The 6665-nt window shown below is 40.5% G+C and overlaps 1 protein-coding gene across 1 annotated transcript in view; it reads left to right on the top strand.

The window, feature by feature from the left end:
- SLC7A7 (solute carrier family 7 member 7) overlaps positions 1-6665 on the top strand; it is a 39964-nt gene that overhangs the window by 972 nt on the left and 32327 nt on the right. The gene's annotated exons all lie outside the window — the stretch shown is intronic.

The raw sequence follows: 6665 nt of genomic DNA, 5'->3' as shown, positions 1-6665 counted from the left end.
TGACTTCATGAGAAAGTAGCTTCACTCTCTCAAGCCAGGTATCCTTTAGCCTCAAAGCCTTTACCAAACTAATAGAGGAAATGAGGTTTAGTTGAAATGGTTATAGGACCAAGTCCATTATTGAGATTTAACCTGCCATCCAGAATCCTCTTTAGGTCATTATTTCCTAGGATCCCAAAGTCAGTGACTTTTCGTTTGATGTGGGTGAAGGAATTGGAAAAAATACCTTTGTGGCTTTTTTTTTTTTGTTTAGATTTTGGTCACCTCTGCTTTATCTCAATGGAATGATCCAAAGGGTGTAGACTGCTTCTCTTTGCCATTTCCTTAATAGAGTGGAAGTCTCATAGCTACTTTCCTGAATTTCAACTATATTCAATTCTTTTTCCCCCATTTTATTTTTTTCTTTTTCCCATCCCTCTCAGTTTAAAAGGAAAAAAAAAACAACAACCCTTGTTAGAAGTAAATGTGTTGAGGAAAACAAATTCTTATTGTCTATCCATGTCAAAAAATGTATATCTTATTCTATATCTCTAATCTATCAGCTCTCTATTAGGAAATGAATAACATAATTTCATCATTGGTCCTCTAACTCACATGAAGAGAGATAGCCCTTCTCCTTGTCAAGGCAAATTCCTTTTCATGTACTGCCTTCTCCAGCAGATTGCTCCTTCTATCATCAGTATTCTCTCACTTACCTTCAATCTCTCCCCGCTCACTGGCTGCTTCCCTACTGCCTACAAATATGCCCATGTCTTCAAAAAACCACACTCATCCTCAAAAAAGCTTCACTTAATCTATTCCTGCTAGCTATAATCCTTTACCTCTTCTCCCTTTTGTGGCTAAACTTGAGAAGGCAGTCTACAAAAGCCTCCATTTCCTAGCCTCTCACTCTCTTCTTAATTCTCTGCAATCTTCCGACTGAAACTCTCCAAAGCTACCAATGATCTCTCAATGTCCAAATATAATGGCTGTTTCTCAGTTCTCATACTTTTTGACCTCTCTATAGCCTTTTATATCATTCATCACCCTTTTCTCCTTAATACTCTATTCTCTCTAGGTTTTTATGATTCTCTCTCTCTCTCTCTCTCTCTCTCTCTCTCTCTCTCTCTCCTCCTCCTCCTCTTCCTTATCTGACCACGACTTCTCAGTCTTATCTGCTAGATCTTCATTCATGTCCTAACAGTAGGAGTCCTCCAAGATTTTATCCTGGATCCTCTTCTTTTCTCCCTCCATAATATTTCAGTTGGAAGCTCCCATAGATTCAGCTACCATCTCTATGCAAATGATTATTAGATTTATTTGTTCCACTTATATTTCACTTATTTGACCTCCAGTCTCACATCTCCAATTTCCTCAACGTCTCAAAATGGATGTCTTATAGACGGTTAAGCTCTCCATGTCTAAAACTGAACTCGTGATCTTTCCCTTCTCACTCCACCCAAGCCTTCCCCTCTTGCTAACTAATTTTTTTTTTCGAGGCAGTCTGGGTTAAGTGACTTGCCCAGGGTCACTCAGCTAGTGAGTTATCATGTGTCTGAGGTTGGATTTGCACTTAGGTCCTCCTGACTGCAGGGCCTATACTCTATCCACTGAGCCACCTAGCTGACCCTAACTATTCTATTACTATGGAGGGATCACCATCTTACCAGTCACCCAGGTTCTCAGCCTAGGTGTCATCCTGGACTCCTCACTCTTACCTATCCCATATCCAATCTGTTGCCATGGTCTATTGATTTTACCTTTGTAGCGTCTCTTACATACATGTGACCCCTTCTCTCTAACACTGCCCACAATCCTGGTGCAAGCCCTCATTGCCTCCCTCCTGCCCTACTGCAACAGCCCGTTGATTGGTCTCCAATTCCAATCCGTCCTCCACATAGTTGTCAAATTAACTGCAGGGCCTTTATATTGCTTCCAGGATCAAATATAAAGAAGCCTTCCATAATATGACCACTTCCTCCCTTTCTAGTCTACTTATGCCTCTTGACTCTCAAGTGTTTTCCCTTGCTTGGGTTGCTCTCCTTCCTTATCTCCACCTCTAGCTTCCCTGACTTCTTTGAGTCTCAGCTAAATTTCTTCTGAAAGAAGCGTTTCCCCACTTCCACACTTAATAGTAGTGCCTTTTCTCTGTTGACTATTTCTCAAGAGTATGTAGATGATATCTTGTTTATAATCAGTAATTCATATCTTGTTTATGCTCCATTGTTTTCATTAGAGTAGGCACTCCTTGAGGGTAAGGTCTGTCTTTGACCTTTCTTTGAATCCCCAGGGCTTAGCACTGTACTTGGCTAATAGTAGTGACTCCATTAACTCCATTCTATTCAGCTCATATATTGTATATGCAGCTTGTATTATAATAATAATCAGTATACAAATTTCTACTCTTAATTTGTATACTGATTATTATATAATATAGTATATGCTATATACTATATTATTATGTAGTATATAGCATATAAATATAATATTTGTATACTGATTATTTGAGCATAGACTGTATGCAAGACACTCCGATTAGACACTCTGTGTGTGTGTGTGTGTGTGTGTGGTGTGTGTGGGTGTGAGTGTATGTGAGAGGAGAAAGAAAAATATAAGTTTCTTGCCCTTAAAAGAATTTACAATCTATGCAGGGGTGGGGAACCTGTGGCCTCGAGGCCACATGTGACCTTCCAGGTCCTTGGGTGTGGCCTTTTGACTGAGTCCAAGTTTAACAGAACAAATCCTTTTATTAAGGGGATTTGTTCCCCACTCCCCTAATAGATTGTCTTCATCCTTTGTTGCCCATTCATGTTTTTTATTTTGGTATCTTTTTATTCTTTACATTTGTTCCTGCTCCTTAAGACTGTCAGGTCATAGAGGGCAAAAGCTCTACAATGTGCCACCAGCCGCTTTATGGTTCTGATGATAAGTAGGTGAAATGAGTAAAACTGACTTTGGGTGGGCGATCCTGCCCGCCTTTTCCTCCTCTTCCATTCTGGCACACTGTAGGCACTTAATAAATGTTTATTGATTGAGTAATTGATTGTTCAAGGGACTTAGCTGAGAGACCGTAGGGAGTGGGCTGGCTAGAGTCCATAATGCTTTACTGGAAACTATTAGGCTGTTTCTTTTTTCGAATTCTGTCATGTTCTTTCTGTTCCCTCCCCTCAGCAGCACCCAAGAATCAATTACATCTGTTTCACTTAACTGCAATCAGTGATTCGGACGGTGACGGTAAAACAAACCACAGAACAATAAAATATTAGCTTGTCTATTATCTACACCTCATTTGCATCCTTAATTTAATGTAAAAATTTTCCTTCTCTTTTATCCAGTTGTACCCCTAGATGCAACCCCCCTCCCTTTACTGTTGCACAAATGTTCATTAAGCTCTAAGTGAACCATTTTCAAAATGGAAATGAACTTATGCCTCTAGTGAAGGCCTGGAGCCCTCTAGTGGATGGGGGAAAACATTGCTAGCTGAAAGAATTTTCCTTAGTGAATAGAATAAAAAGTCAATGAGCATTTAGTAAGCACCTTCCATGCGCCATGCACTGTGCTACATGTTGGGGATGCAATGAAAGTCAAAAACAGCCTCTGCCCTCAAGGAGCTCATAATTTAATGATGAAAAACTGACAATTGGAGTCAGGAAAACTAGAGTTCAAATCCCACCTCTGACACTAGTGGAGCAAGTCAGCTAAAATTTTTCAGCCTTAGTTTCCTTATGTGTAAAATGAGTATAATAATACCTTCAGTACCCATTTCACAGGATTGTGAGGTCCAAATGAGATAATGCACATAAAGAAATGTAAGTTTCTATTCAGAATTATAGATCTGGTTTTTGAAGGTATTGGAAGGAGCCTCACATTCATTTATTGAAGAAATATTTATTGATAAACAATTTGTTTTTGGTGGTGGTGAAGTCTGAACCTATGATTTTGTCAATGGGGGAGCTCCCAGTCTGAAAACTCTCTTCAGGAAGACAGGCAACTCCTATGTAATTTATGGTTTTAAGGAGTTGCCTGGGGTACCAGTGGAAGACTTAGGTCCTGGGTTTTCTTGACGCCAAGGTGTGCTTTCTATCTACTATCTGCCATCCACTAGGCCAGATTTGCCCTCATTGATAACAGCTGATTTTTGCAACTTGCCTAGGGTCACATAGCTAATGTCTGAGGCTAGATTTGAACTTGAATCCTCCTGACTCCAGGGCTGGTGCTCTATCCACTGCACCATTTAGCTGCCTCAAAAGCTAATATTTATATTGTGCTTTAAGCAATATGGTATAGCACATAGAGAGCAGGCCTTTAAGCTTTGAAAACCTGAGTTCAAGTTTCATCTCTGACAAATACTGGTTGTGTGACCTGGGATTAGTCACTTGACTTTTCAGTACTTTTCAGCTTGTATTGGTAGAGGAAGTTTCATCATTTGAGAGCTCCCTACACCAATAAAACTACAAGCCCAGTGCTCTACTTGCACTAGTGCATTTGGTCAAAAGCGCCCACTGAGGGCAGAGTACTGTGCTAGGTGGAGGTGGGAGGTAAGAAGTTTACACTAATTATACTATGCCCTCATGGACTGTACAATCTGTGAAATTCTGCAGAGCTGTAATTCTGTTCCTTGACACCCCAACAAAAAATACTAACCTTGTCTTCTCTGAAAATTAGTAGTTACAATTTGCATATAATGTACACATCACATTTGATACTTCGAGCTCTTCTTTTAACCAATCTCTCCCACTTCGTTCCTAGTGCCTATTAGTCCCTATGCAACTGGCTGCCGCTGCAATTATATACCTATAAAAATACTTTGGGATCCTCATATCAAAGGCTCTCACTGTTCATTACTCCATATCTCCGCCGCACCCCATCATATATAAAGCACAGTGCCAAGCCTTAAAGAGATTAAGTTATAAACTTTAGTTAAGTTATAAACCACTGGTACCCTAGGCAACTCCCTAAAACTACAAATTACGTAAGAGTTGTCTGTCTGCCTGAAGAGAGTTTTCATACTGGGAGCTCCCCCATTGACACCCCTCCACTACCACCCAAAAAAAATAATCAATAAATATTTCTTCCTTAAATGAAGGAATGTGTGACAATCTTTCGTTACTTTCAAAAACCAGGACTACATTGCTAAATAGAAATTTACATTTCTTTATGTGCAGTATCTCATTTGGACATCACAATGCTGTGAGGCGGGGTACTTAAGGTATTAGCCAAACAAGGAAACTGAGTCTGTGAAAGAAGTTAGCGTAGTAGTCCATGGCCACACAGCTAATGAGTGTCAGGGATGGTGTTTGAACCATTTAATAGTACAATTCGCTTAAATACTTCCAGTTCTTACTTTTCTCTCAGCTAATTGGCTTATGTGCAGTTACTGGCTGCAATTCAGATCTTAGGCATGTAAAGCCCTCCGGGATCCTCAAATTCGAGACTCAGGCTAGAGAGCGCTGCAGCACTTCGTTGACACTAATGGTTGCTTCACTGCCGCCTCCCAGCGACCTACTAACGGCACAGTGTCCCCTTCCCTACCTGGCAGAGAAAGCTAGATCGGGGGATTCCTAAGCTGATGCAATCGCTGCTCCGTGGGGGCGGAGGCACTAGCAGCTGAAGACTGGGCGTGGGAGGGATGGGGCACTTTTCAGGGGGCACCTCCGGCTTCCTGTAGAGACGCCTCAGATTCCCCATGGCCTTGGCTTTTACTAGCCAGTGTCCTGAGTTCCAGCAAAATGTTCCCTCAGCCCTGACTCCCACTAGGCTGCTTTGGGTGACAGCCAATATGGGCATTGTGCCCATGGAGACAAGACTAGAAGGGAAGAATAATGAATCTGTCAGGTTACCTGGGGGAGGAGGACAAATTAAGAAAAAGAGAGAGAAAGGTGACTGACAGGGTGGGGAGTTGGAGGAGGATAATTTTTTAATAGTATTTTTTTTTCCAATTACATGTAAAGACAATTTTTAACATTCGTTTAAAAAAATTTTGAGTTCCACATTTTTCTCCCTCCCATCTCTGTAAAACAGTAAGCAATTTGATGTAGGTTGTATATATGTGATCATGTAAAACATTTCCATATTAGTCATGTTGTGAAAGAAGAAACAGACCAAAAAAAACCCAACAAAACAACACACACACACACACACACACAAAGTGAAAATAATGTGCTTCCATCTGCATTCAGACACCATAAGCTCTTTCTCTGGATGTGGATTGCATTTTCCATCATGAGCCCTTTGGAATTGTCTTGGATCATTGTATTGCTGAGAAGAGCTAGGTCATTCATAGCTGATCATCAAACAATGTTGCTGTTATTATGTACAATGTTCTCCTTGTTCTGCTCATTTCACTTTGCATCAGTTCATGTAAGCCTCGAGCTTAATTTTTTTGGAGACAATTGGGGTTAAGTGTCTTGCTCAGTGTCACACAGCTAGTAATTGAGGGTAATTTTTAATGACTGAGGAATAGACAGGTCTTGACAAGGCCCTGAGGGCACAAAAGCAACTTCTGTCCTCCCAGCTCACCAGTCTGTTTCCATAACTATGGCAGATCCTTAATGAGACCCCTATCTCTATTCTCTTTTTAAAAAAAATATTTTTATTAATTTATTTTGATTTATCAACAATCACTTCCATAAGCTTTTGAGTTTTAAATTTTTCTCCCTCTCCCTCCCTACCTCCCTCCCCAACAT

This window comes from Vombatus ursinus, unplaced genomic scaffold, assembly GCF_900497805.2.
Source record: "Vombatus ursinus unplaced genomic scaffold, bare-nosed wombat genome assembly UNPS02014894.1, whole genome shotgun sequence".
NCBI lineage: Eukaryota > Metazoa > Chordata > Mammalia > Diprotodontia > Vombatidae > Vombatus > Vombatus ursinus.
Note: the sequence above shows the minus strand (reverse complement) of the source record. Positions and strands in the feature narration are given on the sequence as shown.